A 27,309-nucleotide genomic window follows, 5' to 3' on the forward strand; every position below is an offset into this window, starting at 1 on the left:
AAGATCCTCGACGTGAGAGTGTGTAGGATTGCTCTAATCGATTAAATGGTAGTTAAATTGAATCGGATGGTGTTTCTGCGAGAACGTGACGATTAAGCATTTACTCGGGTTTAAAACCGTTCTGTTTAGGTCACACCACGTACTAAAGCTCTTTAGTTTTCTCTGAAGAAACTGGACATCGGTTTTATCGCGTATTTGTCGAAAAATTTTCACTTGGAGTGAGTAGTAAATGCATATTATGCTTTTCAACTGATTTGCAGATCACTGGACTATATATCTTTAAGCACGCAGATATTGTTCGTGATTTTTTCAAGAATATAGTCCAAGCCTTACTAAATCCATTGCTAAAGATTATTCACATTTTCATGTAAAAATGAATAAATTTACCGGTCGTAGTACCGAGCTTTTCCTTACAGCAGCATTAGTGGTGCGCACGATATCTCTGCAACCAATGAGCCGATTGATCGGACGTTTTAACAGTTTGTTTGAATAATTAGATCTTGAACGAAAGGACTTGTAAACACAAATTAGTTATGAAAATGGCGTTACTTTCTTACGAAATTTTTTGGTAATTGTATTATAAATTCGGATGGTTTGTAGTGAAATCGTGCTTAACACAAACACTATTTAAAATAAGAAATGTTTTAGAACGTCGGCAGAAATATTTGCTCGGCTCATCGAATGCATATTTCTTCTAATTTTTTTATACCGGAACTGTAATATCTGTTTAATCGTAAATTTTCCATGTAATTTGGCCTGCCCAGATATTTAAATTTTTGGATGTATAAAAAGAAATACAGAACGCTGTATCTGCCCAATTTCATGCGCATCCAATGTCGCTTTCAAGGATGCAGGCAGAATTTTTGAAGAGCCCTAAGATCAAGCAATTCAGTTACTTGCCCGTAACGAGAAATCGATGGTAGACCTTACCCATCGCTGCACAGTTCGTCCATTATCTGCTTGATTTTGATTTATACTTAATTCGGAATGATGCTGATCCTACTGTGACGGAAATTCCATATATCGCGTTTTCTCATTTGAAAGGGAATAACTGCACACTGCCCTGAAGCAGCTCAATCATTTCATTCAGGATAACCAAAAAAAAGTGCTTTGGATTAAATTGATCACATTCCATCGAAAGGTTCTGAAACGAATTATAATTTTGGACAGCAACTCCAGCATCTGCGTTTAATCTTATATCTTCCCAATCGTAATCGTAATTACCAAAATTTAGGTTACACGTATTTCCAAGAAAAATCATCAAAAGAATTTGATGTTGCGCAAACTGAATGAGGAGTTATAAAATGATTCAATGATGTGTAGTCCACAAAATCGACATCTTCTGACAGCTCCTTTTAAGATAGGTATGCATGAAATCAAACGGAGTTGAAAACTTCAAACTTTTCAAGAAAATCATTCACTTTTTTATTTTTATTCTGTATTCCCCGGATCTCGGGATTTCCCGGGAAATTTTTTATTTGTTTCCCGACTCCCGGGAAGCTGAAAACTGTCGGGAAATGGAAGCTCTATTTGCAATCCGTCAGCGAATCTATCGATTGGATATGTTGTGAATGAGAGCAGGTTGGTGGTATGCAATGTAGTGTTTGCAGTGAAAGAAAATAGGATCTAAAACAACCAGCTCGAATAGTTTTTATTCGGCACTTAAACACGAGATTCCCCGATAATTATTAATGTTCGATTTTTTTTCTTTTTTTGTGAACTGGAAACATGTGCGCTACTTTCCAGCAGGAAGGGAATGTTCCAGTAATGAATGATAGCACGAAGACTCGTCGAAGTGGTTGAAGAAGCCCTCTGATGCACTTTTTAACGATAGGGGAGACTGAGGAGACTTGATCCCCTTTTTTATTTTTCAGTCCAACTCCGTGGAATGATAAAAAAACTATGTATTTTTTGTAGTTTTATGTTGTTTCTAGGGATGACCAATAATCATAAAAAAATTACATGGAAATATTATACTGGACATGAGCTATGAGCATTTCTGGAAAACGAGAAAAAAATTGAAAATTTTTAGATTAGTGGAGATCCCTAATTTGGGGACACTTGGTTCCTTTTTGAAAACTTGTTTAAAATAGCATGCAGGGTAATAAGCCTGTTTTTGCCCTGTTTCTATTATCACCCTACCCATCTGAAGCCTTTGGTTAGAGCAGCGTCTGCCATCTTTGCTCAAAGCATTGACTTAAATGGTATTGCGATAATTAGGGTACTCGATTAGAGATTTTGCTGCGCTCAAACAGAAGATTTCCACCATTCTCAAGACAATTTTGTAATTATATTGGCTCTTAATTAGAGGCGAATGACCTTCAGGTTAAAACCTCTATAATCGAAAACACCTTTATAACAAATCACCTGGACTTTTATAACAAATCAAAGAAACTGAAATAATAAAATTATTAATGAAATAATGTGGTATCCTTCCTAATAGGGCAAAAATGGCTACCTTACCCCATTCAATTTTATAAATGGATTGTAGTAGGTATTGATTAAATTGTTATGATTAGATATTGTTATTTTTGTTACTACATATTACACATCTCTCACCTGAATTCCCCAAATCTCCGTGTAATTATTTGAAAGCTGTCTTTATTATGGTTGAGGAACGTCAAATGTTGGATGAATGGTTGCTACGTATACTGTAGTAAACAATTACAGTTATGGTTCTTTACGAAGAAGCGTTCATTTTTGACATTTTTTGTTGTTATTTTATGGCAACAATGACTTCAATTGTTCTGGTGTGAATTTGATTATTTTCAGTGGTGTGTATGAAGTATGGCGAAAGGGATCAAATCTCCACGAATTTCAAAGGATCAAGTGAACCCATAGCATCTATTTCAGCAAACTAGTAAAAATATAGTAAAGTAAAATAATCAGCTCAATTATAACGTATTCTTATAATTGACATTCTCCTGTAATTCTGTATGCAAAAGTAGAGTATGTAGTGGGTGATTTTATCAATTTTATAAAAGTTTGAAAATTTAGAAAATAAATCTTCTTCAGTTCTTCTGAGATTTTTTTTTAAATCGGTAAAAATTCGATTCCACAAGTCAAATTTAATTTTTTTCCGTCTTAGTGAAATTTATGATTAGATAAAACTACGCAACTTTCTAGTATATTCGATTAATGTATTCTGTTCCGCCTTTGAATTACAATGATGGGATCAAGTCTCCCCGGGGATCAAGTCTCCTCAGTCTCCCCTAATCGAGGGAACGCCAGCAGAGCCCGGGGAACTAGATGCTTTCAGCTTAGCTTTTGCTGCAAGAATAGCAGCATTATCGAAGCAAATTCGGTTGATGGTTCAACCTAGAGAAAACGTTTTTAAGGATTTCCAATCTTTGTACATTTTGAGAAGCTTACCGGCGCATTTTTAAAATTCGCGTGTTGGTATAAGCGCTTGTTGCCAAAATATTGAAGCAGCATCAATCGTTAGTCTTGCTTTTTCTTTGCGGATAATTTCACAAAACGCATATTGTAGAAAAATACTTTTAAAACTTGTCTGTTTGATGGTGATTTGGCTCCCCCAATTTAATGTGATACATAACTTTCAAATTCAACTTGTTGAAGAATCTGCCAGACTCTGCCAAAAGACGCTTATTGAATTTATTTAATAGGTTTCTTGAGGGTAACATTGTCCCACATGACTGGAGACAGGTGAGGGTCATCGCCATCCAAAAACCAGGAAAACCAGCCTCCGACCAAAATTCGTATCGTCCGATTGCAATGCTATCCGGAAGTTGTTCGAGAAAATGATCCTGTTTCGGCTCGACAATTGGGTCGAAACAAATGGCTTACTGTCAGATACACAATATGGCTTCCGCAAAGGCAAAGGGACGAACGATTGCCTTGCGTTGCTCTCAACAGAAATTCAAATGGCATATGCTAACAAAGAGCAGATGGCATCAGTATTCTTGGATATTAAGGGGGCTTTCGATTCAGTTTCGATCAATATTCTTTATGAGAAGTTGCACCAGCATGGTCTTTCGCCAATTTTAAATAACTTTTTGCTAAACCTGTTGTCTGAAAAACAAATGCATTTCTCGCATGGCGATTTATCGACATCACGATTTAGCTACATGGGCCTTCCCCAGGGCTCATGTCTAAGCCCTCTCCTCTACAATTTTTATGTGAATGACATTGACGAATGTCTTGTCAATTCCTGCACGCTAAGGCAGCTTGCAGATGACGGTGTGGTCTCTATTACAGGTCCTAAAGCCGTCGACTTACAAGGACCACTGCAAGATATCTTGGACAATTTGTCTGCTTGGGCTCTCCAACTGGGTATCGAGTTCTCCACGGAGAAAACTGAGCTAGTCGTATTTTCTAGAAAGCGTGAACCAGCGCAACTACAGCTTCAATTAATGGATCAAACTATTGCTCAGGCTTCAACATTCAAATATCTCGGGGTATGGTTCGACTCTAAAGGTACCTGGGGATGTCACATTAGGTATCTGAAACAGAAGTGCCAACAAAGGATCAACTTTTTCCGTACAATAACTGGAACATGGTGGGGTGCCCATCCAGGAGACCTAATCAGGTTGTACCAAACAACGATATTATCAGTGTTGGAGTACGGATGTTTCTGCTTTCGCTCCGCTGCGAACATACACTTCATCAAACTGGAGCGAATCCAGTATCGTTGCTTGCGTATTGCCTTGGGTTGCATGCACTCGACCCATACGATGAGTCTCGAAGTGCTGGCGGGCGTTCTTCCGCTGAAAAATCGATTTTGGGACCTCTCATATCGATTGCTCATTGCGATGCGATATTCTGAACCCATTGGTGATTGCAAATTGCGAAAGGCTTGTCGAGCTTAATTCTCAGACCCGATTCATGTCCTTGTACTTCGATTACTTGGCACAGAACATCAATTCATCTACGTATAACGTCAACCGTGCTCATCTCTTAGATACTTCTGATCCAACTGTATTTTTCGATACATCCATGAAGGAAGAGATTTGTGGAATTCCGGATCATATTCGCCCACAAGTGGTCCCAAATATTTTCTATAACAAATACCATCAAGTCGACTGCGCCAAAATGTTCTACACTGACGGATCAATTCTCGACGGGTCCACAGGCTTCGGTATCTTCAACGAAAATCTTGCTGCCTCATTCAAACTCAATGATCCTGCTTCAATTTACGTCGCAGAATTAGCTGCCATTCAGTATACTCTCGGGATCATTGACACCCTGCCCTCAGACCATTACTTCATCGTTTCGGATAGTCTCAGCTCCATTGAGGCCATCCGTGCGGCGAAGCCTGGAAAGCACTCACCGTATTTCCTGGGGAAAATACGAGAATATCTGAGTGCTTTATCTGAAAAATCTTACCAGATTACCTTGGTTTGGGTCCCGTCACATTGTTCTATTGCGGGCAATGAGAAGGCGGACTCTTTAGCCAAGGTGGGCGCATTAGAAGGCGACACTTACGAAAGACCAATTTGCTTCAACGATTTTTTCAGTATCTCTCGTCAGAGGACGCTCGATAGTTGGCAAACCTCATGGAGCAATGGGCATCTGGGACGGTGGCTACATTCCATTATCCCGAAGGTATCAACGAATGCTTGGTTTAAGGGGTTGGATGTGAACCGGGACTTTATTCGTACGATGTCAAGGATCATGTCCAACCATTACTCGTTTAACGCGCATCTCCGTCGTATAGGTCTTGCTGAAAGTAATCATTGTGTTTGTGAGAACGGCTATCACGACATCGAGCATGTTGTTTGGCTGTGCGCAGAGTACTGTGTTGCCAGGTCCTAACTAATAGATTCCCTTCGGGCCCGAGGTAGATCACCCTATGTGCCAGTCCGGGACGTCCTGGCAAGCCGTGACCACCCCTACATTTTTCTTATCTATATCTTTTTGAAAACCATTGATGTCCAAGTTTAATACATTTTACCGTCTCTCATTCACAGTAGAATCTCACCAACCTATCCCTGTATCTACAATATGGCATTGCTTCACGAGTCTTCGGTGCATACCCTTCTTGATAACCGTCTATCCAGAACATCATGACATACCGCACATGCAGATGATATAGAGTATATATGAGGCACAAATCCCCGACTATGTCCGGGGAACGTGCCATTTGAGCCAATATATTCTGATTCCTGATTCATGGTTCGATTAACCGGATTCTAGAATTCCCGCAATCAGTCTTAGTGTGTCCACAAAAGAGTAAATGACTACAAATGTGACTGCATTGCTCATTGTTCGTCGTGTTTATTTAATTTCAGGTGGCGCATGACAGTAATATTCACACAAACAGGTGGTCTGAAGAACCTGACTTCGGATAATTTAAAATGCTTATTATTCATTGATCATTGATTTGGTGCAATTTTACATGACATTACAGTAATATTTAGGAGCAAATGTTTTATAGGAGTTGCGCTTTTCGGATATGTTTCCTCTACAATATTCTATGGAATCCACGAATGCACCAGGAATGAAATTTAGAGAGTACCCTCATGTATGCGAACAGCTGTGAAGTTTGATATGTCAATGTCTCCTGGAACTACCAATGTCTCCTGGAACTACCATTCCATTTTGGAATTTGACCTTCTGTTTCAACAGACTTCGCTTTCGATTCTTCGTGTACAGGACAATTACATAGGCTAGTGCTATGATGCTACTGATCACTACACATCCTTCCTGGATTTGTTCCGCTCCCAAGACGAATGGTTTATGAGACCAGCACCGCCAAAGCAGGGATCATTTCTAGGTTGCCCAAAACTACCTAATATGTCTCCAAATTAATTCAGCAGGTTGACATTTATGATTTTTATTTATACTTATGTTATGCTAAGGTGTATTTCGAGCTAGAAGTTGTATGAGTATTGAATATGGCCCACATGCCCCTCTGACAGACCCCACGGTATTTCTTTGTAAGGCCAGAACCGGTTTTCTGACCTGACCAACAAGTATAGTTAATAAATCTTGAAAAACTTCCCGATCACTTGCAAGTGGTTTAGTTGAAATCGGTCGAAAATTGAGAAAACTAGAGCCAAATAAACCCCTAAATTTTAAAGCGATTAGTACACCCAAAACACGAACCGTATGATTTACATTCAAATAGACATGATTCTAATGAGAATTTTGCATTATAACTGATATAATGCACATAAAGCGATATTGGACAAAAATGCATTAAATTGCGATTAGGCCGTAGAAACATACCCAAACCCACAACTGGGAATGTTTTTGTGAATTCAAAGATATCGGAGTATCAGTATTAAAATTATCCGCACTAATACACATGCAAAGAACACCTTCACTCGTATACATATGTTCTTTAAAAATACTAATACACGATCATGGACCTCTTTCCATCTCACTTTTCCACCAATTGCTTGCTGCATCTTGCAGAGAGCAGCACAAGGTAATCATCAAATTGATGAGGCACGGGTGATGTTTATGTGATGATATTATCTGGGACGGGACTCGCGGATAGATGTTTTCTTTTCCATTTTTCATTCGCCAAACTACTCTGGGACACTCACATACGCTCTCATTATGGTTCACAGATCCCTCACAAGCCATCTTCTTCTGGCTCACACTGGTTCAAAGTGATGTTTAGCGGCCATTACACGTTCAATATTTTTGTCAATACTAGAGAGTATTGACAAAAGTATTGCATGTGTAATGGAAGTATTGACGTATTGACGATATGAATTTCAAATGGTATTGACGTATTGAAGCAATATCGTCAATACTGTGTATTGACACAAATATTGCACGTGTAATGTCCCATCCCAGGATATTATGATAAACTTTCGGCGTTCTCTGAACGCTCAATATGCCAGCGACATGGGAATTTTAACCACTAGACAGTCTCAAGTCAGTCAGTCTTTTTTAATGATTGATGAATAATTAAGCACACTATAGGCGGGAGAAAGTTAACCACATGAGAACATTGAGCTAACAGGTTAATTGAACTTTTGTTCGATAGAAGCAGTAGATTGAATGTAGTATACTATATATATATATATATATATATATATATATATATATATATATATATATATATATATATATATATATATATATATATATATATATATATATATATATATATATATATATATATATATATATATATATATATATATATATATATATATATATATATATATATATATATATATATATATATATATATATATATATATATATATATATATATATATATATATATATATATATATATATATATATATATATATCGTCTACCCAATATAATATTTTATTGATGCGAGAAATAAATTACAAAAATTGAATTTTGCGTGGAATCTCCCATTCCTAACCAGGCGGGTAGCATCCCTATGTTGTAGTACAGACGTTGACAGCAATTGTTGACAACATTTGGTGGGCCCCGCCGCTTCTAGACCCATGCAACCCATGCTCTTGCATCGGGTTCTTTGAATTTTAATAAAGGGAGATGATTATTGTTGTTTATTGTTTATTTGTTGTACCTTCATCAACAGACCCCTTGCCCCAATGGTGGTTACTTAAACTAGTTACATTTCTGTATATATAATATTTTAGATTTAATCGAATTCCTCGTCCGGTTGAAGACAAAAGCCGTCGCCTCACTGTTAACAATACGCTGAAGTCCGTACCAACGCTCTGACGACCATAGCTGGCTCTCCTGAGCGGAGCTCGCAGAAGAGATTTATTGCGTAGAGCTTCAACGCAGTTTTGGAGGTCTAGACGTCCGAGGATTGTAGGGCAATCCACCCTGGCAGACAGTAAGTCCGAGACGACCACGACTCGACAGCAGGTCCTCTGGTTGCCCAGAGTGTCGAGCTGTATTAACTGATAACGGTATTCGTAGTTCGGCAGCTCAAGAAAGGATGTTGGAGTGCAAAGCGTATGAACCGTCATTGGACCGCCTCGATCCTGTCAACGCCGTCCTGGTAGTGCGCATTCCAATCAGCAGAAAAATACTGTAGTGTTGCGCGAGCCAGTGCGCAATAGAGGGATTTTAAACAGTATAACGTCCCTAAAGTTTTTCGCAATTCGGAAAATGAACCCAAGCATGCTTGGGTATGTGGTATGAACTTAAGTGCCGAATCCATGATGACTCCAAGATCCTCGACGTGAGAGTGTGTAGGATTGCTCTAATCGATTAAATGGTAGTTAAATTGAATCGGATGGTGTTTCTGCGAGAACGTGACGATTAAGCATTTACTCGGGTTTAAAACCGTTCTGTTTAGGTCACACCACGTACTAAAGCTCTTTAGTTTTCTCTGAAGAAACTGGACATCGGTTTTATCGCGTATTTGTCGAAAAATTTTCACTTGGAGTGAGTAGTAAATGCATATTATGCTTTTCAACTGATTTGCAGATCACTGGACTATATATCTTTAAGCACGCAGATATTGTTCGTGATTTTTTCAAGAATATAGTCCAAGCCTTACTAAATCCATTGCTAAAGATTATTCACATTTTCATGTAAAAATGAATAAATTTACCGGTCGTAGTACCGAGCTTTTCCTTACAGCAGCATTAGTGGTGCGCACGATATCTCTGCAACCAATGAGCCGATTGATCGGACGTTTTAACAGTTTGTTTGAATAATTAGATCTTGAACGAAAGGACTTGTAAACACAAATTAGTTATGAAAATGGCGTTACTTTCTTACGAAATTTTTTGGTAATTGTATTATAAATTCGGATGGTTTGTAGTGAAATCGTGCTTAACACAAACACTATTTAAAATAAGAAATGTTTTAGAACGTCGGCAGAAATATTTGCTCGGCTCATCGAATGCATATTTCTTCTAATTTTTTTATACCGGAACTGTAATATCTGTTTAATCGTAAATTTTCCATGTAATTTGGCCTGCCCAGATATTTAAATTTTTGGATGTATAAAAAGAAATACAGAACGCTGTATCTGCCCAATTTCATGCGCATCCAATGTCGCTTTCAAGGATGCAGGCAGAATTTTTGAAGAGCCCTAAGATCAAGCAATTCAGTTACTTGCCCGTAACGAGAAATCGATGGTAGACCTTACCCATCGCTGCACAGTTCGTCCATTATCTGCTTGATTTTGATTTATACTTAATTCGGAATGATGCTGATCCTACTGTGACGGAAATTCCATATATCGCGTTTTCTCATTTGAAAGGGAATAACTGCACACTGCCCTGAAGCAGCTCAATCATTTCATTCAGGATAACCAAAAAAAAGTGCTTTGGATTAAATTGATCACATTCCATCGAAAGGTTCTGAAACGAATTATAATTTTGGACAGCAACTCCAGCATCTGCGTTTAATCTTATATCTTCCCAATCGTAATCGTAATTACCAAAATTTAGGTTACACGTATTTCCAAGAAAAATCATCAAAAGAATTTGATGTTGCGCAAACTGAATGAGGAGTTATAAAATGATTCAATGATGTGTAGTCCACAAAATCGACATCTTCTGACAGCTCCTTTTAAGATAGGTATGCATGAAATCAAACGGAGTTGAAAACTTCAAACTTTTCAAGAAAATCATTCACTTTTTTATTTTTATTCTGTATTCCCCGGATCTCGGGATTTCCCGGGAAATTTTTTATTTGTTTCCCGACTCCCGGGAAGCTGAAAACTGTCGGGAAATGGAAGCTCTATTTGCAATCCGTCAGCGAATCTATCGATTGGATATGTTGTGAATGAGAGCAGGTTGGTGGTATGCAATGTAGTGTTTGCAGTGAAAGAAAATAGGATCTAAAACAACCAGCTCGAATAGTTTTTATTCGGCACTTAAACACGAGATTCCCCGATAATTATTAATGTTCGATTTTTTTTCTTTTTTTGTGAACTGGAAACATGTGCGCTACTTTCCAGCAGGAAGGGAATGTTCCAGTAATGAATGATAGCACGAAGACTCGTCGAAGTGGTTGAAGAAGCCCTCTGATGCACTTTTTAACGATAGGGGAGACTGAGGAGACTTGATCCCCTTTTTTATTTTTCAGTCCAACTCCGTGGAATGATAAAAAAACTATGTATTTTTTGTAGTTTTATGTTGTTTCTAGGGATGACCAATAATCATAAAAAAATTACATGGAAATATTATACTGGACATGAGCTATGAGCATTTCTGGAAAACGAGAAAAAAATTGAAAATTTTTAGATTAGTGGAGATCCCTAATTTGGGGACACTTGGTTCCTTTTTGAAAACTTGTTTAAAATAGCATGCAGGGTAATAAGCCTGTTTTTGCCCTGTTTCTATTATCACCCTACCCATCTGAAGCCTTTGGTTAGAGCAGCGTCTGCCATCTTTGCTCAAAGCATTGACTTAAATGGTATTGCGATAATTAGGGTACTCGATTAGAGATTTTGCTGCGCTCAAACAGAAGATTTCCACCATTCTCAAGACAATTTTGTAATTATATTGGCTCTTAATTAGAGGCGAATGACCTTCAGGTTAAAACCTCTATAATCGAAAACACCTTTATAACAAATCACCTGGACTTTTATAACAAATCAAAGAAACTGAAATAATAAAATTATTAATGAAATAATGTGGTATCCTTCCTAATAGGGCAAAAATGGCTACCTTACCCCATTCAATTTTATAAATGGATTGTAGTAGGTATTGATTAAATTGTTATGATTAGATATTGTTATTTTTGTTACTACATATTACACATCTCTCACCTGAATTCCCCAAATCTCCGTGTAATTATTTGAAAGCTGTCTTTATTATGGTTGAGGAACGTCAAATGTTGGATGAATGGTTGCTACGTATACTGTAGTAAACAATTACAGTTATGGTTCTTTACGAAGAAGCGTTCATTTTTGACATTTTTTGTTGTTATTTTATGGCAACAATGACTTCAATTGTTCTGGTGTGAATTTGATTATTTTCAGTGGTGTGTATGAAGTATGGCGAAAGGGATCAAATCTCCACGAATTTCAAAGGATCAAGTGAACCCATAGCATCTATTTCAGCAAACTTTACTAAAAATATAGTAAAGTAAAATAATCAGCTCAATTATAACGTATTCTTATAATTGACATTCTCCTGTAATTCTGTATGCAAAAGTAGAGTATGTAGTGGGTGATTTTATCAATTTTATAAAAGTTTGAAAATTTAGAAAATAAATCTTCTTCAGTTCTTCTGAGATTTTTTTTTAAATCGGTAAAAATTCGATTCCACAAGTCAAATTTAATTTTTTTCCGTCTTAGTGAAATTTATGATTAGATAAAACTACGCAACTTTCTAGTATATTCGATTAATGTATTCTGTTCCGCCTTTGAATTACAATGATGGGATCAAGTCTCCCCGGGGATCAAGTCTCCTCAGTCTCCCCTAATCGAGGGAACGCCAGCAGAGCCCGGGGAACTAGATGCTTTCAGCTTAGCTTTTGCTGCAAGAATAGCAGCATTATCGAAGCAAATTCGGTTGATGGTTCAACCTAGAGAAAACGTTTTTAAGGATTTCCAATCTTTGTACATTTTGAGAAGCTTACCGGCGCATTTTTAAAATTCGCGTGTTGGTATAAGCGCTTGTTGCCAAAATATTGAAGCAGCATCAATCGTTAGTCTTGCTTTTTCTTTGCGGATAATTTCACAAAACGCATATTGTAGAAAAATACTTTTAAAACTTGTCTGTTTGATGGTGATTTGGCTCCCCCAATTTAATGTGATACATAACCAATCAAACTAATTTGTTTTTATTTTTCATCGGCTTTACGTGTTTTCACCGATAAAGCAGGAGAATCCCTTGGTTTCTCCATTTTTAAAATAAACAAATTGAGTTTCGCATAACTTCTTTGTTACACTTTGACGTTTACATTTCGAATGCGACACTTCTATTTCTGTACACCATTGTAACCAATTTCACGCAATTAGGTTGGTAACAGCTCCCTGATAGGCGGCCATTTTTTCAAACCAGCATCTCCCTTTGCTAAAATTAAAATAACCCAATGCAAGAGCATGGGAGGCATGGCCCTAGAGTAGCTATATATATATATATATATATATATATATATATATATATATATATATATATATATATATATATATATATATATATATATATATATATATATATATATATATATATATATATATATATATATATATATATATATATATATATATATATATATATATATATATATATATATATATGTATACAGCTCGTCTATTATTTATGCAGTAATTGGACACAAATAATTTGGCAAAAATGACTACGATTTTATATTTGTAGGTATCTTATAACAGTGCTATACTTTGCATTGTTGAGCGCGTTTTTATGCAAGTATAGGCGCGGCTAAGCGTGCGACTCATTTTGTTACTGACCTCTCAAATGCGTTGTATTGTCTACAGAGCAGCATAGTAAATAGTGCCCCGAAGTGGACACAGTAAATACTTTTGCTAGAGGGTTCTTTCGTAGTGTTGTTTTTGTGACGCTATTATACTTTTGAGGGTTAAAGTAGTGACATAAAAAATAAATATCTCATCTCTAACGGTCAGATGTTTCAGAACAGGTATGAAACAGCTAAGTGGTTGGTGTGTTCAATCATCTTCTGGGACGCACGATGGCTTATTGGATTTTGTATCATTTATGAGTCGTTGGTGACTCTTGCAATCATTCAACCTTGAAATGCCCTTTGTACTCTCTTCGTACACATTTGCGTGCTGCTTTGTTGATGTAGCATCCGTTTCGGAAATTGTAAGCGATAGCGTACATTAATTTTTATATCTATAGGGTAAGGATACTATTTTCGCCCTCTTTATCTTATCACCCTACCCATTTGAAGCCATTGGTTAGAGCAGCGTCTGCCATCTTTGTTCAAAACATTGTATCCAATAATAGTTCCACAATTGGGGTACTCGATTCGATCGTATTTCGATTTCGTAGCTATCAAACAGAAGTATTTCACCATTCTCATGTAATTTTTGGTTATTTATTGTTTCTTAAGAACGAAGTAAAGGTACCAAAGATGCTAGTGTATACGCTTTCCATCGATTGTAGGTCACGAATAGAAGCACAATAGGTTCTTTACCCTATATCTGTTTCAATACACCGAGCAAAAGCATCTGAGAATTTCATAAGTCTCGGCATATGAACCAGCCTTCTGACGACGCCATTGAACGCTTTAGAATGTCATAGGCAGTAATGTATTTCATAAAACAGTCTTATGACTTCGCTCCTGAAAAGTTCATAATTGTTTCTTATGAATTCAGTTGGCCTGGACGGCCAACCAGGAGCTAATAGCTTCAGGCCAGCACCTCTGTAACAAAAAAGTGAGATTTTTAGTCAAATTGCAGCAAAATTTTAAATAATTGTTTTTTATGTTGTTCAATAAATTACTGTAAGCATTAAATCAGTTTACATGGCTATGATTTTTAAGAACATATCCGATTATTTGAAATGAAGTAAGTTATGCATATAATTAGTGTCTGACGCGTATTTTGTAATTATCAAAATCATTTCAGAAGTAACAATCATTATCATTCAGTTGTCAAGTCCAGTTTCCCAGTTGTCTAAGCCCAGGTTCCCAGGAAATATTGAAGAAGCGTTGCTCATTATGTACAAATTTTAATATTTAATGAGAGTTTTCTCTTCAATCTTCTGAAGGGATCTACACTTGGCACTTCATTTGTCCCGAATTGAGTTCTACAAGATAAATGAACTCATGTGCATGTTTGACAATTCTCGGTGGTTTGTTTACTTTGTCAGTTGCGTGAGTTCGAGTGCAACGGGTGCCTATCTGTTACATTCAAGTTCACGTAACTCCCATGTAACAAACCACCGAGAATTGTCAAACGAAGTTCATCCGGCTCATTTTATGGGGTTAACTCGGTTAGTGTAAAACCTAATTTCCTCTCAAGGTTGATTTTTACTGTTGATTTTTTGTCTACTAAAAATGCTCGAGGAATGACAGCCATGTTATATTTTTCATACAAATGCACAATAATATCCATAAATAAAAAACTTATGGCATTCATTCGAACATTGTGATGAATTTCATAAGACTGTTCTATGGAAATCATTATTTCTATTATGTTTTCTGCTTATAAATGTCAGCAATTTTCATAAATGGGCACCGATGGCGTTCATTCGGACATTTTCATAAATTTCATAAGACTGTCTTATGAAAATAATGACAGATGGATTTGGAAAAATTCCGCTCCAAATCATAAGATAGACTTATAAAATCCATTTAAAATCCTTATATCTGAAAGTCATAAGACGTTTTTATGGAAATTCAATGTAAATTTTGCTCGGAGTAGAAGAATACAATATATCTTGAGCGTTTTTTCAAAAAGGCATATCTACAATGAGTGACTCTCTTTGTTTACTTTCTCTTTCGATTTTTACGGCGTCACTTTTCATTTATTTTACAGTACAGATCGAAAGACGGTGGTTTTGACTAGCATATTATGCAAAGAGTTGAGGGATACATGTTAAAGAGGAATTCCACGAAGATCCGTCCGAAAATATTTAAAATCGTGACCGACCATCTTAGATTCCAATGAAACTTTACACGTTTCACCGTCATGCAAGACTAAATATTTTCCACAGGTAATAAGATTATTTGGACTCAAGAGCAACTTTTCAAAAGGGCGTAAACGTTTCTATGTGTATGAATTTCAAATTTTTTTTGTTCGATTACTGTATTTTATACAGCAAAACTATCTGAGAACGAGTTACAGGGAATGAATACTTCTGTCTGAAAAAATATACACTGAAAAAAATGTTGTGTCATTTTTCAAAAAAACAAAAATTTATGATAAAAATTTAAATTGCGAAAGAACCCATTTTTTTAAATTTTTTGTATTTTGTTACCAAAAACCTAAAGAGAAAAGAAACATTTTGAATATGATTGCATGATGGAGAAAAAATCGGTAAAAAAGTTTTCCTAACAATAACTTCGTACATGTTTTTAAATTTCATACTAATAGACATACAAAATTGTAATTCTATTACAGAATATAATTCTGAGCACCATTTAAAATCAAAATGCATTTAACAAAAATCTTCCAAAATGCGATAGTTTTCGAGATATTTGAAATTTTTCTCCTTCAAAAACAATTAATTCGTGTAATTATGCTCTTTTTTATGCTTCTTTTTTTATTCGCGTTACCCCATCAAAAAAATGTCAAAAATTTAATGTTTATCGTTTTAAAGACGTAAAAGCAACCTTTTCTTTAGTGTATTTGGATCCTGGAGAAGCTTTCAATAAAAAAGTTTTCCTAACAACAACTTTTGACATTTTTTTATAATTCTTACTATTTGTAGTCAAAAAAGCTATATAGTTTAATCAACAGACCCTATGGTTGAAATATATTTTGGTTGCTTTCATGTAACTTTCAAATGGTTTACAATATCGCCTTGATGTCAAGGAGAAAGCTGCACGAAGGTTTACGGGCCTTTTGAAAAACCTATTATTGTTGATGGAGAAACGCGACTAACTTATGAAAAGGTCGTAATAAAACAAAATAATTGTGTTGTTAAAACAAAAGTTAAAATATCTCGAGAACTACTACATTTTAGAATATTTTTGTTAAGAGCATTTCGATTTAAAATGGTGTTTAGAATCATATTCAAAAAGAAAATTGTATTTTTGACTGCAAATAGTAAGAATTATAAAAAAATGTCAAAAGTTGTTGTTAGGAAAACTTTTTTATTGAAAGCTTCTCCATGATCCAAATACACTAAAAAGGTTGCTTTTACGTCTTTAAAACGATAAACATTAAATTTTTGACATTTTTTGATGGGGTAACGCGAATAACTTTTAAAAAGAGCATAATTACAGGAATTAATTGTTTTTGAAGTAGCAAAATGAAATTCATACACGTAGAAACGTTTACGCCCTTTTGAAAAATTACTCTTGTATCAAAATATTCCAATTGCCAGAGAATATCGTGGAGATTCATACAGCGAACACACCTGCAAAGTTTCGTTCGAATCGACGATGGTCATATTTTGCGGTCGGCCGGTTTCTCATGGAATCTCTCTAAAGCGACCGAATTATTAACAGAAGAGAAAGTTAACAAAGAGTGTTACGCACGCAGCAGCGACAAGAAATAATCCAATTTTATCAATCCTCAATAAATGTTTATTTAGATTATAAAATTCCTAGGAAATAAGAGTAGATGTAAGTTGTAGCTTTTAGATTATAAAGGTATAATGCTTACTCTTAGTATTTCTTATTGTCGTGCAACGCTCCGTATAGCCTTTACATATGTTCATACGTTGCAGCTGTTATAGTTCATGGAATCTAGTGGTACATATGCTTAGGTGAGATGATTATGCCTACTGTTATAATTACTCACCTAATGGTAGCTCTCTCAAACGTTCGTATAAAGCTCAATGAGGAGTTTCAAGCTCTATCAATTCTAAATAAGCGAATAACTTCGTTTAGAGCATAAACACTACTAAATTTTGTGAGTTCTTACCCTAAATTATGCATGTGCTGATTATATACAGCAACCCGCCACCTGTCCGTACTATTGTTCTTCCGTACTATGTATTTAGCTATTATTTCAAGTTAGGTTAGGATGTAGTTTTAATTAATATTATAATCAATTTAAGTTAAGTTTAATTTTCTTCAAATTTTTCTCACCTATGTATTTTAATTAGATTTAAGAGCTGAGATAATTAACAGGAAACTCTAAATTTTAACTATCTAATGGAAAAGAAGATGGGACGCCTATCTATCACTTCGCACGATATAATACTGTTCACTTTTCCTTCTCTGTGACTTGCACTCGATCGATATAAGCTAGGTAGGTCACCTTCACCATCGCTGACGATCCCTCGGCTGGTGCACCCTCAGTACACTATCGGTGTTACTCTATGGACGGGGAAAATGGGGCTCGTCGGTCGGTGTAGCGTAATCAACACTCCCCCCCGTAATTCGTTGTGGATTCTTCAGCGACGCATTACTAGAAACGCCTACATCGAGCACTGCGAGTTTCACTGTTGGTCTCTCGTAAATTCCGCCGCTAACAGTTTGCACCGTTGCTGATCGTACCTGTCCATCCGAGGCAACTTTCGTTGCTATGACTCTTCCCTTTGGCCAATAGTTTCGTGGGAACTTTGGATCGGCCACGATTACAATGTCGTTTACTTCGATGGGCTTCGTTGCTACGAACCATTTGGATCTTCTCGTGATGGTCGGAAGGTAATCTCGGAGCCACTGTTTCCAGAAACTGTTGGCAAGGGTTTGAGAAGTTTCGTAGTTGTTTTTCAAGGCACGAGAGCTATCGTCGAAAGCGGTCAATGGTTTCAGTCCGTTGGAGGATTGGAGGAGAAAATGGTTGGGGGTTAGTACTGGAGAGAGGTCGCCATCAACGGGGATATTGGTCAACGGTCGAGAGTTGACGATATTCTCCACTTCATTTAGTGCGTTCTCGAGTATCTCGGCGGATACTACCCTTGACGCTATAACCTTACTCAAGTTCTGCTTCACGGTCCCGATCAAGCGCTCCCACGCCCCACCCATGTGTGGTGCCGAAGGTGGATTGAATCTCCACTCGGTGTGCCTTGATGTGAACTCGGTCACTAATTTGTCCTGATCTATGTTCCGAATCGCCTCTTCGAGAACCTTTTAAGCGCCTTTAAAGTTGGTGCCTCTGTCACTATATATTACCGAAGGTGTTCCCCTTCGGCTGAAGATATTTCTCAAAGCCATAATGCACGAGTCCGTCGATAGTGAGTATGCGACCTGCAGATGGATGGCTCTAGTAGTGAGACAGGTAGCTAAAACACCCCATCGCTTCTCAGTGCGACGACCGATTGATACCGTCATCGGCCCAAAATAATCCAAACCTGTGTGAGTAAATGGACGAGTATAGGCAGCCAGCCGCGCTTCTGGTAAGTCAGCCATCATTGGAGGACAGGGTGTTGCGCTGTCGTTATTGCACTGCACCGTCTCCTGTAGACAACTTTCAATCGTGGGATATAGAAGTGCTGACGTAGTTCATTTACCACGGTTTCGTGATTTTGGTGATGGAACTGCCGATGAAAGTGAGCCACAACGAGTTTTGTTATGGTGTGTTCGTGGGGAAGAATTAGTGGGTTGGAGGCATCTACATCGATGTACTTGCATCCCCCCGTCCGACCTTGAACTCGAAGCAGATTCTGATTGTCCAGTGTAGGACAGACACGGTAGATTGAGCTGCTCTTCGGTATTCGCTTCTTCTCTGCGGAGAAGGCATTCATCTTCAGGATTGCCACCTCATCCGCGAACACGTCGCCTTGGGCTATGCGATACAGATAATTTTCGGCTTTGACCAGTTCTTCGTGGGTGAGTGGTCCACTAAGTGGTCGCTCCTTTTTCGCCAATCGTCTCCAGTTGGAAGCTTGCCGAGCGAACACTGCAGTTCGGCGTAACAGCGTCGTCCAGCTTGAGAATTTCTCCAGCGCGATCAACGGTTCTGGTGCAACAATGTGTGTAAGTAGATGAGGACGAAGTTCTTCGTCAGTTGTTCCATACCGCCGCGAAGTCTACTGGTGTCGATAGGAACGAGGATCCCCGAAACCACGGACTTTGCGGGCTGAGATCCGGGAAACCTTTCCATTTAGTACCCAAGTCAGCTACGTTCTGTTTGGTCGATATCCAATGCCATTCATATACTTCCGTGCTCTCCAGAATTTCACTGACTCGAACGGCAACATATTGGCTGTATCTTCTATGGTCAGAGATCAGCCAGCAGCACACGTCCCTGGCATCAGTGTGGAAGAATCGCTGATTCACCTTAAAGCTTAGGGCAGTTTGGACGGCATTCGTTAGTCGCACTCCGAGGACAGCTGCTTGAAGTTCGGCTCGAGGAATGGACAGGAAGCGAAGTGGAGCCACTCTCGTCTTGGCGGCCACAAGCGCACATTCTATATTAACTCCTTGTCGGAATCGCAGATAAACTGCGGCTGCGAACCCATTCTCACTTGCGTCGACGAATGTGTGTATTTGTACCTCGGCGTTAACTGAGATCTGGATCCGAAAGCATCTTGGAATTTCAACTTCTTCTACCTTGGGAAGGACTTTCAGCCATAGCAGCCACTTTTCGAACTCATTCTCTTCGATTTTATCGTTCCAGCCAATTCCAGAGCGCCATATATCCTGCAGCAAGACCTTAAGGTACATCAGAAAATGTGCGATAAATCCGCATGGGTCGTACATCAGCATCAGCATTCGAAGAGCTTCTCTCTTGGTTGCTCGCCGTTGACCAGATAGGAGATCTTCCTGGCACTTCGAGGAGAGCTTAAAGGTAATGCAGTCTTTCTCTGTGTCCCACCACATTCCAAGAATTTTCTCCGTGGGAAGGCCATCATTGACGTTTAAGTTTTTATTGGTCACTGGTTTTTCATTCAGCGATAGAAGCACCGTCGATGAATTCGACAGCCAATTTCTCATTTCGAAGCCGCCTTCCTGGTGAATCATCTTGATGTCGTGTACGAGCGAAATCGCTTCCTCTTCCGTCTCGACGCTGATGAGCATATCGTCGACGTAATGCTGCTTGACTATCGCATGAACTGCGGCCGGAAACTCGTTTTCGTACAGTTTGGCATGCTTGTTTTTTACATACTAGGCCGTGCTTAGCGAGCAGCAGGCAGCAGGTCATCACCTGCATGATGTAGACATTAGGTCCGCCTGTGTTCTCCTCGCGTCCCCAGAAAAACCGTTGACAATGCTGGTCCTCTTCTCGCATCAGTACTTGATGGTACATCCAGGGATGCCAACGGTACCGATAAACTACATTTTTTTCGATATATTTACATTTGCACAAGCCGTACAGCCCGCTACAGCGACGCATCACTACAGCTCTTGCCAGAACAGTAGTCAAACCGAGTACATTTTGCCGTACAGCAATAGAATACATTTTTGTTTTGCTGCTGTACTCCGCATGCTCGGTGAGAGTGTGGCGTAGTAAAGTTTGTTCTCTCGCTTTGTACATTTTTCTCTGCATAGTCAAAGGGAGAGGCCCGCACACGAAAGCGTTGATGCCGGCCGTGGCGTAAATGAGCCGCATTCATTGTCGTCATTTTTGAATAAAAATATTAAAAAGATTGAAAATATTAAAAAATGTAAAATAAGGAAAGAGAAGCTGTACCGCTCGCGTCTGGTGGCTGTACTGGGGACAGTAGTTTTCTGTCATGTTACTGCTTTACACACAGGCAGCCGTACATCGCTGGGCGTCCTGCACTAGCGAATGACAGCAGCATCGAGAGAGAAATGAGAATGTAGGCAGAAAAATTACAGCCGGGGAAAAGGTAGGCATTTTGCATCCTTGGGTATTCTCCCTCAGGTCTCCGCAAACTGCTATCCGGTGTTCTCTAAATTTTATTAGCACGCTTAGCAGAGACGCTAGGAAATCGGGTCCCTTAAGAAGGACGGAGTTGAGCGAAACATCGTAAGCTTTCGCGGCGGCGTCCCATACCAACCTCGTCTTTGCAGGTTTGTTCGGGTTAACAACGGGGAATACCGGAAGATACCAGACCCTGGGATGCTGGATCGTGAGCTCGGCATCGGTAAGCTTCCGTATGTATCCTTTGCAGATGTAATCCGCGATCTTCGTGTTCAAAACTTCTGCCAGATGCGGATCATTCTGCAGCCGATGTTCCAGGCACTCCCAGCGCTTTAGTGCCATTGCTTTATTGTTCGGAAGGCGTACACCGTCGTATTTCCAAAGAAGGCCTGATTCATATTTATCCCCTTTCCGATGCGTTAGTGTGTCCAGCATTTGTAGTGCCCGTTCATCTTCTGTGGACATGAGCACCTTTCCTGATTTGACCACGCCCATACTGTCAAGGGAAAAATATTCCTTCATGGCCTTATGTAGATATTCTCCGTTTTCTTGGTTACATGAGCAAATATCTAGCATATGATTGTTGACGACACCGGTGCTGGACGAACTATGTGCGACATATCCGTAAACGCACCATCCTAAGCAAGTCTTGACTGCAACTGGTTCCTTTGTTTTACCTTCACGACTCTTCGTTACGTGGCCAAGCTTGGCGTGGTCGACACCGATTAGTATGCGTGGAGCAGTGTCACTATACGACTCGATGGGAAGTCCTTCGAGGTGCCGGAACCGTTTCTGCAATTCCGAAATAATCATCGTTTGTGGTCGCAGTTCTAGCTTGTTCACGGTACGCGCATCCGACAATGCATGTCTCATTGATTTGTTCGATGTGCCAGAAATCTGCAGACTGACCTTTTGGGACTTGCACTCCACTCTTTTCGTGCCACCAGTCCATTTTAGACACAAAGGTACTATCTGTCCAGAAACTCCTAATTCATCTGCCAGTCCTTGCTCCAGAAGGGTCAGCTCAGAACCATCGTCGATAAATGCGTATGTATGTACTTCTTTCGACGGCCCGTATAGATCAACAGGAACAAACCGGAGAAGTACGCCACTGGTTTTAGTTTGATGGACATTGACACTGCTCTCGAGTTTCCCGCCGGGGATTAAAGAAGTGGATGGACCAGAAGTTATTGTTTCCGACTCGGACCTTTTGCTACCGTGAAGAAGGGGATGATGAAGGTATGTACATCCGTTGATTCCGCATGTCCTTTTCAGTTTACAGGGACTATTATGCCGTTGAAGGCATTTTCGGCAGAGTTTGAGTTCCTTGATCGTAGCCCATCTAAAATCGTAGCTGAACTCTGAGAACCGTTCACACTTGGCTACCGAAGAGCAGGTTCCCTTACATACTCTGCACGATTGCGAGAAATCCTTTTTGTCCCTGGTTGGGTTATACGGTTGCTTCTTATCCGACTCGATATGCACGTTAAGGACGTTCTCCCTTCTGCTGCGGACCTTTGATTCGTCTTTCGGTCCGTTGTTCTGCGTTCTTATCACTGCGCTGGCATCTTCCGCCATCACGTACAACCAGGTACTAAACTCTAGCAATGTCGGTACCGGATTTCCCCTAGTCGCTCTTGCCCATTCCAACTTAAGTCCGGACGGTAGACGTTCTACCAGCTCGTATCGCAGAGAAGAGCTGTACATGTAGTCACTTATCTCGCACGCTTGTATTGTGGCGCAGAGATTCTTCACCGAAAGTGCGAAATCGACAAGAGTTTCTAACTTTTCGACCCTAGGAGCTGGCAAATCTCTCACCTTCTGGATGACCGCTTGAATGATCGCTTCAGGCTTGCCATATAACATTTTGAGCGTTGACATCACGCTCGCCACATTGCACGGGTGCAGCAATTCGCACCTTACCCTATTCAGCGCCTCACCTTTCAAACATTTCCGCAATCGAAGCATATTTTCTTCGTTTGAAAAACCGCACATTTGTGTTGAAGAGTTGAACATGGCCAGAAACAATGGCCACTCTTCGGCTCGTCCGCTGAACTCTGGCAAATCCTTGGGAACGGCGTGACGTGCAGCCAATTGACTTCTATTCAAAAGATACATGGTATCGTCGCCATTATTTTCCGTGGGTTCAAGTCGATAACGTGGAGGATTTGGTGTTGAACCCTGTTCAGGAACAAAGTTGTCGACGCCACTCACCCTTCGGGTTAGAATACTAGGTTGTGTCCATTGCAAGTTGTGAGGAACTGGGCGAGGGGGACGCACCCCAATTTGTTGAATTGGACGTTCTCCAGGGTTTGACAGTGGAACGTGGAGGGGAACTTGTGACGTTCTTTCTCGATTGTAACCGATTGGTTGTTGCCCTTGACCGTAAGCGATGTGCTCTACAGGCTGCGAACTTATCGGCTGCTGTTCATTAGTCAATGTGGGCTGAAAATGGGCCTCACCTCTATCACCAATACGGTCCGTACCCTCTATCCACTCCTCTATTTGCGATACTTTGTCGACTATTGACCCAACTTCATCCTCCTCACTATCGCTTCTGTATTTGTCGAGTATGGCGAATTTCATGTCCAGAAACCTCTGCTCCAAGGCTTTAGTCTCTTCCAGTTTGCGTAGCTGCAACTTCATCTCACGCCTTGATCGACTTCTGCTGGTACAGGTGCTCGACCTTGTTAGAGTAATGTTAGATCGCACAGATATAATATCCTCAGATGGTTCAGGTTCGTGTGTCGATTGTTGCTGTGAACAACAGATATTGTCCGGATGGAGAGGATTGGTACTGTTACTAGTTCCACAAGACGGGCAACTCCAGTCTGTCTCTGAGACTGCTTCAGTAACATTTGCGCACGTGAAATGATACCAGTTGTCGCAGGAGTCACATTGGACCATTCTGCTATTATCCCGTTCATCGCACAGGGAGCAGTGATTATTTCGTGTGGACCGGCGAACTTTGTTTATCACGTTGGCACCCGCGGCGCCTTGCTGGCTTCCTGATTCCGTGTTAAGTACAGGAACATTCATAGCAGTGTTGAAAGAGAGTCCAAGTACTCGTTCAGGTTGCGTGTTGATGGCTGTTGCATCGGTGTTAACAGCAACGGCATTAGCAATGGCGGCGGTACCCTTTGTCTGAATCGTCAGCTTAGCGGTTTTTACTTTTTTATTGGATTTTGTATTGGACTGTTTGCCCGGCATCTTCTCAGTTCCAATAAGAGAATTTTATAATGTTACGCACGCAGCAGCGACAAGAAATAATCCAATTTTATCAATCCTCAATAAATGTTTATTTAGATTATAAAATTCCTAGGAAATAAGAGTAGATGTAAGTTGTAGCTTTTAGATTATAAAGGTATAATGCTAACTCTTAGTATTTCTTATTGTCGTGCAACGCTCCGTATAGCCTTTACATATGTTCATACGTTGCAGCTGTTATAGTTATAGTACTCTTAGTATTTCTTATTGTCGTGCAACGCTCCGTATAGCCTTTACATATGTTCATACGTTGCAGCTGTTATAGTTCATGGAATCTAGTGGTACATATGCTTAGGTGAGATGATTATGCCTACTGTTATAATTACTCACCTAATGGTAGCTCTCTCAAACGTTCGTATAAAGCTCAATGAGGAGTTTCAAGCTCTATCAATTCTAAATAAGCGAATAACTTCGTTTAGAGCATAAACACTACTAAATTTTGTGAGTTCTTACCCTAAATTATGCATGTGCTGATTATATACAGCAACCCGCCACCTGTCCGTACTATTGTTCTTCCGTACTATGTATTTAGCTATTATTTCAAGTTAGGTTAGGATGTAGTTTTAATTAATATTATAATCAATTTAAGTTAAGTTTAATTTTCTTCAAATTTTTCTTACCTATATATTTTAATTAGATTTAAGAGCTGAGATAATCAACAGGAAACTCTAAATTTTAACTATCTAATGGAAAAGAAGATGGGACGCCTATCTATCACTTCGCACGATATAATACTGTTCACTTTTCCTTCTCTGTGACTTGCACTCGATCGATATAAGCTAGGTAGGTCACCTTCACCATCGCTGACGATCCCTCGGCTGGTGCACCCTCAGTACACTATCGGTGTTACTCTATGGACGGGGCAAATGGGGCTCGTCGGTCGGTGTAGCGTAATCAACAAAGAGAGTCACTCATTGTAGATATGTCGTTTTGAAGAAAAGTTCAAGATATTTGTGGGTTCGGTCGTTCCTCAGCGATCGTTTACAATTTGTACGAGATAAAAACATATCCAGTTCAATGGAAAAGGTTGAATGCGGCGTGGTACAAGGCAGTACTCTAGGTCCCACATTGTTCAATTGCTATGTAAATAACTTGAAGGATCTACAGTTGCATGGTACGATGTTTATGTATGCAGATGATATTGTGCTGATTTATGCTGGTGATTCATGTACTGAACTGCAACAACTAATCAGTGAAGATTTGCTCCTGTTAAGAAGATGGATGTACCAACACAAACTTTCAGTGAATATTAAGAAAACAAAATACATGCTGTTAAATGTAGAAAAAAGTTTTAATTTGGATGTGTTGTATAATGACATTCCAATCTAGCGTGTTGATGAATTCAATTATTTAGGTGTTTGGATAGACAGTGATATGAAGTGGACTACCCACATTAAAAACTTAAGTACCAAGTTGGCCCAAATCGCCGGTGTATTTAAAAGGATTTCTGAAGTGATTCCTGTTGAAACCAAGAGGAACCTCTACTATTCTCTTTTCCATAGTCACTTGGTCTATGGGATTCTTGTGTGGGGTGCAGCCAACAAAACAGCAATCAAACCAATCCAAGTGCTGCAGAATAAGGCAATTAAAAATTTGTTCGGATATAATCAGAGAACACCTACGGAACACATTCACAATAAACACCATTTACTACTAGTTGAACATGTGTATAGTACTGTGGCATGTTTGCACATACACAAAATGGTGCACAACAGTATCCACACAAACACAGCACTATCCAGGGTCTTCGAGCAGCATCAGCACTACAACCGCGGAAGAGATCGCCTAGTTACTTGGAGAAGCAATACTCGGAGATATGGGCAGAACGCAGTCCTCTACAAAGCAACTGCACTCTACAACAATCTTCAAGATGAATTAAAGGAACTTCCTGTAACTAAATTCAAACATCGACTGAATCAGCAAAAGCTCTCTGAACAACTAAACGTTTTTTCTTAGGCTTCAATTAGCGCTTTTAATTTTGTCTCTATAATAATTTTAATTTAAATTTTAATTAATAATTTGGATAATATTGTCATTTTTATGTCATAATTAATATTTTTATAAATTATTTAGATGAAATCTCCTAACTTACAACGATAAAAAAGTATTGTTTGCAAATTAAAACTAGTCAGCCACTAAGAGCTTTAAGCTCAATGGCAAATGTTAAGTGAATAAATAAATAAAAAATAAATATATTGATTATAGAATAATACTATATATAGATCTTGCAATTCTACAGTGCTGTAATTCAATTAGTGTCAGCGCAAAATTGGATTTAATTGTGCGGACTTTTCTAGAATGTAAATTACCACTCTTTTGGATAAGTGGGACTTCCGTATAAACTTCATTGGAATAATGTGTTCCTGTACATTCCGTGTATTCACAAGAAAGTTTAAAAACTTCTGATATATTGATGAGGCTAGATTTTCGTAATCCTGGTTTGCTGGCTGTTTGCAGGGCAATTCTGAGAACCATGTCGACTACAAAGAAAATACAACAGTATATTAGAAGTTGCCACAACCGATCTCTGGAATTTCTGGCAAAACAAGGTTTTAAATTGAACTATGATTTCTAAGAAAGTTTATAACCCTAAGTCGGTTTAAACCGAATAAGAAAGAGAAAATCTTTGCGGAGGTGTTGTCGTTCTGTTATCCTAATATACCAGCAGAGGTGTTAATATATCGGCTCTTCGAGAAGCATCTTTTATTTTGATATTTTGTTTATTTCTAACCTTATCGCTTCCCAAATCCAATTCCGATCAGGAAAATGATGA

At 39.0% G+C, this 27,309-nt stretch overlaps 2 protein-coding genes and 1 long non-coding RNA gene across 3 annotated transcripts in view; 1 reads left to right on the forward strand and 2 right to left on the reverse strand.

The window, feature by feature from the left end:
• The window catches only part of LOC131696298 (uncharacterized), a 357,871-nt gene that overhangs the window by 20,544 nt on the left and 310,018 nt on the right, over positions 1-27,309 (forward strand). The gene's annotated exons all lie outside the window — the stretch shown is intronic.
• Positions 1-27,309, reverse strand: part of LOC131696315 (cytochrome P450 4g15) — an 89,089-nt gene that overhangs the window by 10,421 nt on the left and 51,359 nt on the right. The gene's annotated exons all lie outside the window — the stretch shown is intronic.
• Positions 24,051-25,383, reverse strand: LOC131696344 (uncharacterized). Its single transcript, XR_009306743.1, has 4 exons — positions 25,157-25,383; positions 24,990-25,068; positions 24,867-24,929; positions 24,051-24,811 (listed from the first exon to the last, which is right to left on the reverse strand). It is a non-coding gene; the product is annotated as an uncharacterized LOC131696344 (long non-coding RNA).

Source organism: Topomyia yanbarensis, chromosome 1, assembly GCF_030247195.1.
Source record: "Topomyia yanbarensis strain Yona2022 chromosome 1, ASM3024719v1, whole genome shotgun sequence".
In the NCBI taxonomy this organism is placed as follows: Eukaryota; Metazoa; Arthropoda; class Insecta; order Diptera; family Culicidae; genus Topomyia; species Topomyia yanbarensis.